Here is a 13312-nt window from a genome sequence, read left to right as displayed (position 1 = left end):
AGGATCGTTGGTGGATCGGTAGTGGATCAGTAGTGGGTCGGTAGTGGATCAGAGTAGATCAGTAGTAGATCGGTAGTGGATCGGTAGTGGGTCGGTAGTGGATCAGAGTAGATCAGTAGTAGATCGGTAGTGGATCGGTAGTGGATCAGTTGTTGATCAGTAGTAGATCAGTAGTAGATCGGTAGTGGATCGGTAGTGGATCAGTTGTTGATCAGTGGTGATCGTTTTCTTTTGGCCCTCCTTAGCTACTGCCGCTTGTTCAAATATTCCACTCTCCAGTCGTGCTTGGAGTTTGTTTAGGAAGTTGATAAATGTGTGTGTGTGTGTGTGTGTGTGTGTGTGTGTGTGTGTGTGTGTGTGTGTGTGTGTGTGTGTGTGTGTGTGTGTGTGTGTGTGTGTGTGTGTGTGTGTGTGTGTGTGTGTGTGTGTGTGTGTGTGTGTGTGTGTGTGTGTGTTTCACCCCGCGACATACTGTTTCACCCCTCGGTCTCTTTACTGTTTCCTTATTGGAATCAGAGCCCTAATTATATTGTCTGCCCACAGCTGTGCTTTTCCACATTGACCAAACATCACATATTCGAGGCGCACCCCACCACCAACCAGCACACATGTAACAAAATCGGAATAGTTCCCATGCCTGATATTAATGTACATTCCTTTAGTTGTTGTCAGTGTCATTTTTAATGTTACACACACCCCCATAAACATCCCCTGCCTCCCTTACCACTTACCTTTCTACTGTACCCACGTGGAAGAGTTAGGTTACTGTACAATTGTCCCAATAAAAATTATCATCAATGTAACATGTAAAAGCACAGATATTGAGTTGATATTGTAAAATGATTCTACCAGTATATTGTGATATCTATGCTTTTCTGTCATTAATTAACTTTTTATCTGTTGATTTGTAAATGCTGTACATGCTAGCTAGTTAATGTACATTTCTCTGTACATGTCGTCATTGGTCTAGCATGTCTATTCATATCCCCTTTCATTGTTAATTTGTACTTTGCAGAGGTAATGGCCTATAAGGGTATTTGTTTATGGACGTTTTTCCAGTCATTATCAGGTACCGTATGTCATATGTTTTTTATTAAGATATTTTACTGACTGTTAGTTGTTTGCAAGTGCACATCACGTCACTGAACAGAACGCCTGGCAGTCATTGAGACAGTTGGCTAGCCTAGGCTCATAGGTTGCACTGTACATTTCTACTTCATAATGTAACTTGCATTTACATTACAGTGTTATGTCTTTCATGAGATTAGTGTTATATGGCCCTGTCTACTGTAACCATGTGGAAGAGAGGAATTGCCGTATAAGTATGAGTGTTTATTACCACAGTATTACAGTGTTTATTACCACAGTATTACAGTGTTTATTACCATAGTATTAAAGTGTTTATTACCATAGTATTAAAGTGTTTATTACCACAGTATTACAGTGTTTATTACCATAGTATTAAAGTGTTTATTACCACAGTATTACAGTGTTTATTACCATAGTATTAAAGTGTTTATTACCACAGTATTACAGTGTTTATTACCACAGTATTACAGTGTTTTTTATTACCATAGTATTAAAGTGTTTTACCACAGTATTACAGTGTTTATTACCATAGTATTAAAGTGTTTATTACCACAGTATTACAGTGTTTATTACCATAGTATTAAAGTGTTTATTACCACAGTATTACAGTGTTTATTACCACAGTATTACAGTGTTTATTACCATAGTATTAAAGTGTTTATTACCACAGTATTAGTGTTTATTACCATAGTATTAAAGTGTTTATTACCATAGTATTAAAGTGTTTATTACCACAGTATTGGTGTTTATTACCATGGTATTAAAGTGTGTATTACCATAGTATTACAGTGTTTATTACCACAGTATTACAGTGTTTATTACAATAGTATTAAAGTGTTTATTACCATAGTATTCAAGTGTTTATTACCACAGTATTACAGTGTTTATTACCATAGTATTAAAGTGTTTTACCACAGTAATCGTGTTTATTACCATAGTATTAAAGTGTGTATTATCATAGTATTAAAGTGTTTATTACCACAATATTACAGTGTTTATTACCATAGTATTACAGTGTTTATTACCATAGTATTAAAGTGTTTATTACCATAGTATTAAAGTGTTTATTACCATAGTATTAAAGTGTTTATTACCTCAGTATTAGTGTTTATTATCATAGTATTAAAGTGTTTATTACCACAGTATTAGGGTTTATTACCAAATTATTAGTGTTTATTACCACAGTATTACAGTGTTTATTACCACAGTATTACAGTGTTTATTACCACAGTAGTACAGTGTTTATTACCACAGTAGTACAGTGTATCTTACCACAGTATTAGTGTTTAGTACCACATTAGTGTTTATTACCACAGTATTACATAGTTTACTACCACAGTATTAGTGTTTATTACCACAGTATTAGTGTTTATTACCACAGCTTTAATGTTTATTACCTCAGTATTAATGTTTATTATCACAATATTAGTGTTTATTGCCACAGTATTAGTGTTTAAGACCACAGTATTAGTGTTAATTAACACTGTATTAGTGTTTATTGCCACAGGATTGGTATTAGTGTTTGTTATTACATTATTACAGTGTTTATTACCACAGTATTACAGTGATTATTACCACAGTATTTGTGTTTATTACCACAGTAGTACAGTATCTTCCCACAGTATTAGTGTTTACTACCACAGTAGTGTTTAGTACCACAGTAGTGTTTATTACCACAGTATTACAGTGGTTAGTACCACAGTAATAGTGTTTATTACCACAGTATTAGTGTTGATTACCACAGTATTACAGGGTTTATACCACAGTATTACAGTGTTTATTACCGTAGTATTAATGTTCATTACCACAGTATTAGTGTTTATTAATAACATTTATAAACTTCAAGTCACCCTGACCCAGGCAGGGTCCACAGAATGAGCCCTGCTGCTGGGTTTCAAATGATACCCACTCCCACCACCGTTCAAAAAAACAAAAACAGACATTTATGTGATTAATCTAATCAGCGCCCAGATGAGCTTATTTCCTTACATCCACTGCCACTCATTGGGGATTCTCTATTGGGTTTTAGAGACAGCACATTGGCCCTCTGTGATGGTGCTGATTGGGAGGCGGTCTCTTTGTCCGGTACTCCATCATTCCTCGCCCTGTGAGGCCTCTCTCCAGCAGACATCCATCAAAGTCTGGCCATGAGGCACTCGAGCACCTTATCAATGAGGACAGCCTGTTTATGGCCCTATCCCCTTTGTGTGCTGTGGCAGTAAGGGGAAGCTACAGAGGCAGAGCAGGTCAGGCAGTAAAACAGCTTCCGCCCAGTGAATCACATTCACATCCACACACAGGCTGCTGTGCTGTAAGCCGTGCCAGGTAATAACATAAAAGCAAACAAGCAAAGAAGCCAAACCAACAAAAGACACCGTGTGCAACTACGGCAACAAATTAGACCCAAGTCTGCCCAAAACATGGTGGAAAGTGGCTTTACTGAAAACGGACGCAGACTCTGGGGTTCAACACTCTTAATACAAGTACTTTGGTTTCAAATACGAGTGGAGAAAACACCATTCTTTTGCTGCCTGCAAGTGCAAATGATTCTACACATTTCTGCTTGACCACGGAAAAAACATTACTGTTCCAAGGCCGGTAGACAGGCCTTAATGGAGAAGAAGCATTATTAAACCAAGAAGAAGCATTATTAAACCAAGAAGAAGCATTATTAAACCAAGAAGAAGCATTGTTAAACCAAGAAGAAGCATTGTTAAACCAAGAAGAAGCATTATTAAAACAAGAAGAAGCATTATTAAACCAAGAAGAAGCATTATTAAACCAAGAAGAAGCATTATTAAACCAAGAAGAAGCATTATTAAACCAAGAAGAAGCCTTATTAAACCAAGAAGAAGCATTATTAAACCAAGAAGAAGCATTGTTAAACCAAGAAGAAGCATTATTAAACCAAGAAGAAGCATTGTTAAACCAAGAAGAAGCCTTATTAAACCAAGAAGAAGCATTATTAAACCAAGAAGAAGCATTGTTAAACCAAGAAGAAGCCTTATTAAACCAAGAAGAAGCATTGTTAAACCAAGAAGAAACATTATTAAACCAAGAAGAAGCCTTATTAAACCAAGAAGAAGCCTTATTAAACCAAGAAGAAGCCTTATTAAACCAAGAAGAAGCCTTATTAAACCAAGAAGAAGCATTATTAAACCAAGAAGAAGCATTATTAAACCAAGAAGAAGCATTATTAAACCAAGAAGAAGCATTATTAAACCAAGAAGAAGCATTATTAAACCAAGAAGAAGCATTATTAAACCAAGAAGAAGCCTTATTAAACCAAGAAGAAGCCTTATTAAACCAATAAGAAGCCTTATTAAACCAAGAAGAAGCATTATTAAACCAAGAAGAAGCATTGTTAAACCAAGAAGAAGCATTATTAAACCGAGAAGAAGCATTGTTAAACCAAGAAGAAGCCTTATTAAACCAAGAAGAAGCATTATTAAACCAAGAAGAAGCATTGTTAAACCAAGAAGAAGCCTTATTAAACCAAGAAGAAGCATTATTAAACCAAGAAGAAGCATTGTTAAACCAAGAAGAAGCCTTATTAAACCAAGAAGAAGCATTGTTAAACCAAGAAGAAGCATTATTAAACCAAGAAGAAGCCTTATTAAACCAAGAAGAAGCCTTATTAAACCAAGAAGAAGCCTTATTAAACCAAGAAGAAGCCTTATTAAACCAAGAAGAAGCCTTATTAAACCAAGAAGAAGCCTTATTAAACCAAGAAGAAGCCTTATTAAACCAAGAAGAAGCCTTATTAAACCAAGAAGAAGCCTTATTAAACCAAGAAGAAGCATTATTAAACCAAGAAGAAGCATTATTAAACCAAGAAGAAGCCTTATTAAACCAAGAAGAAGCATTATTAAACCAAGAAGAAGCATTGTTAAACCAAGAAGAAGCATTATTAAACCAAGAAGAAGCATTGTTAAACCAAGAAGAAGCCTTATTAAACCAAGAAGAAGCATTGTTAAACCAAGAAGAAGCATTGTTAAACCAAGAAGAAGCATTGTTAAACCAAGAAGAAGCATTGTTAAACCAAGAAGAAGCATTATTAAACCAAGAAGAAGCCTTATTAAACCAAGAAGAAGCCTTATTAAACCAAGAAGAAGCCTTATTAAACCAAGAAGAAGCCTTATTAAACCAAGAAGAAGCCTTATTAAACCAAGAAGAAGCATTATTAAACCAAGAAGAAGCATTATTAAACCAAGAAGAAGCATTATTAAACCAAGAAGAAGCATTATTAAACCAAGAAGAAGCATTATTAAACCAAGAAGAAGCATTATTAAACCAAGAAGAAGCATTATTAAACCAAGAAGAAGCATTATTAAACCAAGAAGAAGCCTTATTAAACCAAGAAGAAGCATTATTAAACCAAGAAGAAGCCTTATTAAACCAAGAAGAAGCATTATTAAACCAAGAAGAAGCATTATTAAACCAAGAAGAAGCCTTATTAAACCAAGAAGAAGCATTATTAAACCAAGAAGAAGCATTGTTAAACCAAGAAGAAGCATTATTAAACCAAGAAGAAGCATTGTTAAACCAAGAAGAAGCATTATTAAACCAAGAAGAAGCATTATTAAACCAAGAAGAAGCATTATTAAACCAAGAAGAAGCCTTATTAAACCAAGAAGAAGCCTTATTAAACCAAGAAGAAGCATTATTAAACCAAGAAGAAGCATTATTAAACCAAGAAGAAGCCTTATTAAACCAAGAAGAAGCATTATTAAACCAAGAAGAAGCATTGTTAAACCAAGAAGAAGCATTATTAAACCGAGAAGAAGCATTGTTAAACCAAGAAGAAGCCTTATTAAACCAAGAAGAAGCATTATTAAACCAAGAAGAAGCATTGTTAAACCAAGAAGAAGCCTTATTAAACCAAGAAGAAGCATTATTAAACCAAGAAGAAGCATTATTAAACCAAGAAGAAGCCTTATTAAACCAAGAAGAAGCATTATTAAACCAAGAAGAAGCATTATTAAACCAAGAAGAAGCCTTATTAAACCAAGAAGAAGCCTTATTAAACCAAGAAGAAGCCTTATTAAACCAAGAAGAAGCATTATTAAACCAAGAAGAAGCCTTATTAAACCAAGAAGAAGCATTATTAAACCAAGAAGAAGCATTATTAAACCAAGAAGAAGCATTATTAAACCAAGAAGAAGCCTTATTAAACCAAGAAGAAGCCTTATTAAACCAAGAAGAAGCATTGTTAAACCAAGAAGAAGCATTATTAAACCAAGAAGAAGCATTATTAAACCAAGAAGAAGCATTATTAAACCAAGAAGAAGCATTATTAAACCAAGAAGAAGCATTATTAAACCAAGAAGAAGCATTATTAAACCAAGAAGAAGCATTATTAAACCAAGAAGAAGCCTTATTAAACCAAGAAGAAGCATTATTAAACCAAGAAGAAGCCTTATTAAACCAAGAAGAAGCATTGTTAAACCAAGAAGAAGCCTTATTAAACCAAGAAGAAGCCTTATTAAACCAAGAAGAAGCATTATTAAACCAAGAAGAAGCATTATTAAACCAAGAAGAAGCCTTATTAAACCAAGAAGAAGCATTATTAAACCAAGAAGAAGCCTTATTAAACCAAGAAGAAGCATTGTTAAACCAAGAAGAAGCCTTATTAAACCAAGAAGAAGCAGCTGTATGCTGAATGGATCTAATCAAATCAAGCTTTATTTTACAGCACATTTCAGACATGAAATGCAACTAAATGTGCTTCACGGGAAAAAAAAAAAAAACAATGAAAATGGAAACATTTACAACACAACAAACATAAGACATAACATACAAAACAAAAGAATAAGAATAAAAACTGAATGACTAAAAAGCACCCTAAGGAAAGGCAAATCTAAAAAGGTGTTTTAAGATCAGAGTTGTGGACACCCTCAGGGTCTCTGGCAGGCTGTTCCAGAGGCTGGGGGCATAGTAACTAAACGTTCTCTCTCCATGCCTCTTGGTCCTGGGCTTTGGGATAGTTAAAAGGTCAGTGCCAGAGGACCTGAGGGACCTACTGGGTACATAACTTAAAAGTATGTCTGACATGTATTGGGGCGCAGAGTCGTGGATTGATTTAAAAAACAATATAATTGTTTGTATTAATTGTAAAACTCACAGGCAGCCAGTGCAGAGACCTTAAAACCAGTGTAATGTGTGCTCTCTGTCTGGTCTTGGTCAGTACCCATGCTGCAGCATTCTGTATGTTTTGCAGTTGACCAATGGCTTTCTTGGGTAGACCAGACAAGAGAGCATTACAGTAGTCAAGCCTGCTTGTAATAAAAGCATGGATGAGTCTCTCTGTATCTGCCTGAGAGAGAAACAGCTGCACCTTGGCAATGTCCCTCTGGTGGTAAAAAGCTATTTTGGTCACATTCCTAATGTATGAATCAAAATTGAGTTAAGAATCTAAAATGACACCTAGGTTTTTTATCTTTACTGCCTGTGAATTAAAATGTGCGGACAGATTCTCTCTCAGTGCTTTGGCTCCAACAATAAGTACCTCGGCCTTGTTAGCAAGTTGTCTAATAATTTATCCTTGGAGCTAAAATCCTCTGGTGACGAAGAAATGTAAAGTTGTGTATCGTCAGCGTAGCAGTAAAAATCAATGCTGTGCTTTCTGATAATGCTGCCAAGGGGTAACATATATAAACTGAACAGTAGCGGACCCGAAATCTAACCTTGTGGAACTCCCCATGAGATAGGTATTTTCTCTGAGTTATGTTCACCTAGGGTGACAAAACTATCGACCGGTTAAATAGGTCCTAAACCAATTTTGAACTGGATCGGAGAGGTCAACCCACCTCTCCAGTCTGTCCAGAAGGACATCAAGGTCAAGAGTGTCGAATGCAGCACTTGAATCCAAGAGTACAAGGACAGAGAGCTGTTTGGCATCTGTGTTGGCTCTAAGATCATTTAAAACTTTAACTAAGGCTGTCTCTGTGCTGTGGTGCTGTGCTGTGGTGGGCCGAAAAAACAGTTTGGAATTTTACAGTTGGCACTTAAAAAATAATTTAGGTGTTTGAAATCAAATGTCTCCAGTATTTTGATTAAGAATGGAAGGTTGGCAATTAGCTGAAAATTGCTAAGAACTGAAGAATATTGATTACTTTTCTTCAGAAAGAGTTTCACAATAGCAGTTTTTAGTACAGTGGAGAAAGTGACTGTGAACAGGGAGAGATTAACATTAGCTTGCACTTCTTCAGATATGCAATTAAAACTGTTTTAAAGAAGGTGGTGGGGATAGGATCAAGAAGGCAGGTAGAAGGCTTAAGTTGTGATATCACTTTCCTGAGCATGTCTGTATCAACCAGGGAAAATAAATCCATAGTGCCAGGGCTGGTTCACTGCCAACTGACAAAATTGGTCTAAGTCACCTATGGCACCAGAGAGGACGCAACACAGGAGACTTAAAATGCACCAATAGGAAATTGTGTCAAATTAATTTGATTTTGTGCATATGATTAATTACTTTGAAAAATTGGGCAGGCACATCTAAATGTTAAAACCTACTGAAATTGTAACGGGCGCAGAGCAGTTATTTTACTAATAGCCACATATGCATAATCTGAGCTCATTCTACAGTAACATCACTAGGGCCAAGATTCCTGCCATCCAGGCCCTCTATACCAGGCGGTGTCAGAGGAAGGCCCTAAAAATTGTCAAAGACTTCAGCCACCCTAGTCATAGACTGTTCTCTCTGCTACCGCATGGCAAGCGGTACCGGAGTGCCAAGTTTAAGTCCAAGAGGCTTCTAAATAGCTTCTACCCCCTAGTCATAAGACCCCTGAACACCTAATAAACCCAGAATATTTGCATTGCACCCCCCCCCCTCTCCACCTCTTTTACACAGCTGCTACTCTCTGTTGTTATCATCTATGCATAGTCACTTTAATAACTCTACCTACATGTACATATTACCTCAACTAACCGGTGCCCCCGCACATTGACTCTGTACCTGTACCCCCCTGTATATTGTCTCGCTATTGTTGTTTTACTGCTGCTCTTTAATTACTTGTTACTTTTATTTCTTATTCTTATCTGTATTTTTTTAAATTGCATTGTTTGTTAGGGCTCGTAAATTGCATTTCACTGTAAGGCCAGTTGTATTTGGCGCATGTGACTAATAACATTTTATCATTATTTTATTTTATTTAATTTGTTGACCCAGATCACTAGTTTCTGAGGAAAAGGAGGAGGTCAAAAGGGGGTAGGTTTAACCGGTGTGAAATGACTAGCTAGTTAGCGAGGTGCGTGCTAATAGCCTTTCATTCGGTGACGTCACTCGCTCAGAGATTTTGAAGTAGTTGTTTCCCTTGCTCTGCAGGGGCTCTGAATTTGTGGAGCGATGAGTAACAATGCTTTGTGGGAGACAGTTGTTGATGTGTGCAGAGGGTCTCTGGTTCGATCCCAGATAGGGGCGAGGAGAGGAACGGAAGCAAAACTGTTACATGGGCACGTGCCCAGGGGCCGTAAGCTCCAGAGGACCCACATTAATTTTGTTAGTCACTTTCACTCAGATATCATTAACATGGCATAAGTGATGGCAAAGTTGGTAGAATAGTAGAAATTGTAGAAATCTCCACCCCATGGCAAAATGTGTAGAATTGCAGAATTGTTTTTTTTTTCCTTCATTTTTTATCTCCGCTATCAAGAAGAGGGCCACTGAAGTTTTTTACCCCAACCAAATCTTGCTTAGGGCCACAGACCTGCATATGCCGAACTCAATGTGAGTGAAGATTATGACTGAGTGTAACATTTGTCTATGCAGCCTTTATGAGCGGGTCCCAGCTGATTGTTGTTTTATTTCAATGGAAAAGAGAGGTAACACACAAAGCACAGTGACCACACTGAAGAGCCAGAGAGTAACCATGGAAGCGTTTGTCTCACTAGTCAATGGGTTACCCCACCATTCATTTAGTCATTTCACTGATTCAATATTTAAAAATATATTAGCCACTCCGAGGGGATTTTTGGCACTGTGCAAAAATAAATTAGTATCGGCTCAATCATTTTTGATTTTATTTAGTGTTAAACAATTCATCTGCATGATGAGGACAATGAGGGGCACACAACAAATATCTCCAAACCTCCACTTATTCGCCTATTATGGTTTCATATACCTCTGACATATCTGATTATTATTAGGCAAAAAAAACCGATGTTTTTTCATAATTGGATCAATTGGAGCCACTGCAATACTCTATAAAATGAATTGCCCATAATAATGAAAGGTACATGCAAAGCGTATAGAGCCAACAATCCTATAGGAAAAACATTTTATTAGACTAATGATTGTCACAAATAAACTTGCTGTATAATGTGTTCAAACACCTGTTCAATAAATTATTACATGTATCCAGACTTACCTGACACTTTGCTGGCTATCAGTCCAGGATAAATGGTAGAAATACAGCTATTGTTGAGGATATCATCGATAACTCCTATCAATAATCTCTAACGTTTTTCTCAGATGATATTCTTGGTCAATGAATGCATCTTGATACTCGTAGGGTGTTCTTGACAGCTGTCTCTACCCCCTGCGAACAACCACACAAAAAGAACGTCACACTCCGGGCGGACTATGGGAAATAAACTAACGGTATTTCCTATGTGGATAGAAACGTAGACTAAAGCCAGATAACGTTTTTTCAAACCAGCTGACTGCTCGAGGGTTCGCTGGGATAAAGCATCTGCGCAGCCATGTCGTTCACCTTCATGTGTGTCTAAACAAAACTACGATGTGGACTTCTCGAGGGAAGGCAAGATTTGCTAATCGCATTTGCCTCAGGGAGGTCGACCGTAGCAGCGGGCAGCTCCACCCAGCGAACCGTTGTTCTTATACCCAGCTATTTAGATAGGCCGAGTAGCTAGTAGAGGTATCACCACACTATAAAGAAAAGGGTCAAATTAGGCTACGCAATACTGATGCGTAGCCTTATTTGTCTCATATATATATTTTTAACTATTCACCAAGAAACATCTTAGTTGTTCTTAGTTGTTTAGATGTGTGTATTGTTGTGTGTTATTAAATACTTATGCACTGTTGGAGCTACGGACGCAAGTATTTCGCAACACCTGGAATTAACATCCGCTAAATATGTGTACGTGACCAATAACATTTTATGTGTTATAGCCTAGACCACAATTGACACACATTATAAAATGATTTTCAAGACTCCAATTTTAGTCACTTGTTAATTTATCCCGAGTAGGCTAATTTGTATGACATTTTAAATACTATAGATAAGAAATACTACAGCAAAAATAATAGGCCTATCAATTAAAGTTTTCAATTATGCAATTTGGCCTCTATAGGGCCCTTATCCATGTGGCCTCTGATAAAGGAACTGCACTTGCGCCATCCAGTGGTCAGTTTAAGAATTTGAGTTCCAAGCCAAATACGTCATCGCGTTAGTATTCTGTTGACGTGGACTACTGGCGTTCATACGTGTTCATTGTGAACAACATTAGTCGAAACGGCGGTTCGCCTTCAAAATAATAGTCCCCCATCGAAACTGACACAAACTGATAAAAATAGTGAAAACCTGCCACAATTGGACTATATAATGCTAAACAGGGTTGGAATTTTGTTATATAAATTCAACAAAAGAAAGCTTTTTTGTAAAAAATACATGTAAAAGTACAAATCAGTTAAAATCGCACTGTGGCTGTATTTTAATTCAGCATTGCATTGGGGGCATACTTATTTTTTTAAATTTTATTTCACCTTTTATTTCATCAGGTAGGCTAGTTGAGAACAAGTTCTCATTTGCAACTGCGACCAGGCCAAGATAAAGCAAAGCAGTGTGACACAGAGAACAACACAGAGTTACACATGGAGTAAACAAACAAGCCAATAACACATACAAGTCAATGGCACAGTAGAGAAAGGAAAGTCTATATACAGTGTGTGCAAAAGGCATGAAGAGGTTGGCAATAAATAGGCCATAGTTGCAAATAATTACAATTTAACAGATTAACACTGGAGTGATAAATGAGCAGATGATGATGTGCAAGTAGAGATACTGGTGTGCAAAAGAGCAGAAAAGTAAATAAATTAAAAACAGTATGGGGATGAGGTAGGTAGATTGGGTGGGCTATTTACAGATGGACTATGTACAGCTGCAGTGATCGGTTAGCTGGTCAGATAGTTGATGTTTAAAGTTGGTGAGGGAAATAAATCTCCAACTTCAGCGATTTTTGCAATTCGTTCCAGTCACTGGCAGCAGAGAACTGGAAGGAAAGGCGGCCAAATTGGGTGTTGGCTTTGGGGATGATCAGTGAGATATACCTGCTGGAACGTGTGCTACGGGTGGGTGTTGTTATCGTGACCAGTGAAACTGGAAGGAAAGGCAGCCAAATTGGGTGTTGGCTTTGGGGATGATCAGTGAGATATACCTGCTGGAACGTGTGCTACGGGTGGGTGTTGTTATCGTGACCAGTGAACTGAGATAAAGAGGAGCTTTACCTAGCAGAGACTTATTGATGACCTGGAGCCAGTGGGTCTGGCGACGAATAAGTAGCGAGGGCCAGCCGACTAGAGCATACAGGTCGTAGTGGTGGGTGGTATAAGGCGCTTTGGTAACAAAACGGATGGTACTGTGATAGACTGCATTCAGTTTGCTGAGTAGAGTGTTGGAAGCTATTTTGTAGATGACATCGCCGAAGTCGAGGATCGGTAGGATCGTCAGTTTTACTAGGGTAAGTTTGGCGGCATGAGTGAAGGAGGCTTTGTTGCGAAATAGAAAGCCGATACTAGATTTGATTTCGGATTGGAGATGTTTAATATGAGTCTGGAAGGAGAGTTTACAGTCTAGCCAGACACCTAGGTATTTATAGTTGTCCACATATTCAAGGTCGGAACCGTACAGGGTGGTGATGCTAGTCGGGTGGGCGGGTGCGGGTGCGGGCAGCGAACGGTTGAAAAGCATGCATTTGGTTTTACTAGCGTTTAAGAGCAGTTGGAGGCCACGGAAGGAGTGTTGTATGGCATTGAAGCTCATTTGGAGGTCAGTTATCACAGTGTCCAAGGAAGGGCCAGAAGTATACAGAATGGTGTCGTCTGCATAGAGGTGGATCAGGGAATCGCCCGCAGCAAGAGTGACATCATTGATATATACAGAGAAAAGAGTCGGCCAGAGAATTGAACCCTGCGGTACCGCCAGAGAGACCGCCAGAGGTCCCGGACAACATGCCCTCCGATTTGACACACTGA

The 13312-nt window shown here is 37.7% G+C and overlaps 1 protein-coding gene across 1 annotated transcript in view; it reads right to left on the bottom strand.

The window, feature by feature from the left end:
- Positions 1 to 10808, bottom strand: part of LOC124034618 (adhesion G-protein coupled receptor V1-like) — a 238960-nt gene extending 228152 nt beyond the window's left edge. The window contains 1 exon segment of the mRNA XM_046348031.1: positions 10464 to 10808. The gene's annotated coding sequence lies outside the window, so the exon portion shown is untranslated.
- Positions 10809 to 13312: the final 2504 nt, after the last annotated feature.

Source organism: Oncorhynchus gorbuscha, linkage group LG04 (assembly GCF_021184085.1).
Source record: "Oncorhynchus gorbuscha isolate QuinsamMale2020 ecotype Even-year linkage group LG04, OgorEven_v1.0, whole genome shotgun sequence".
NCBI lineage: Eukaryota > Metazoa > Chordata > Actinopteri > Salmoniformes > Salmonidae > Oncorhynchus > Oncorhynchus gorbuscha.
Note: the sequence above shows the minus strand (reverse complement) of the source record. Positions and strands in the feature narration are given on the sequence as shown.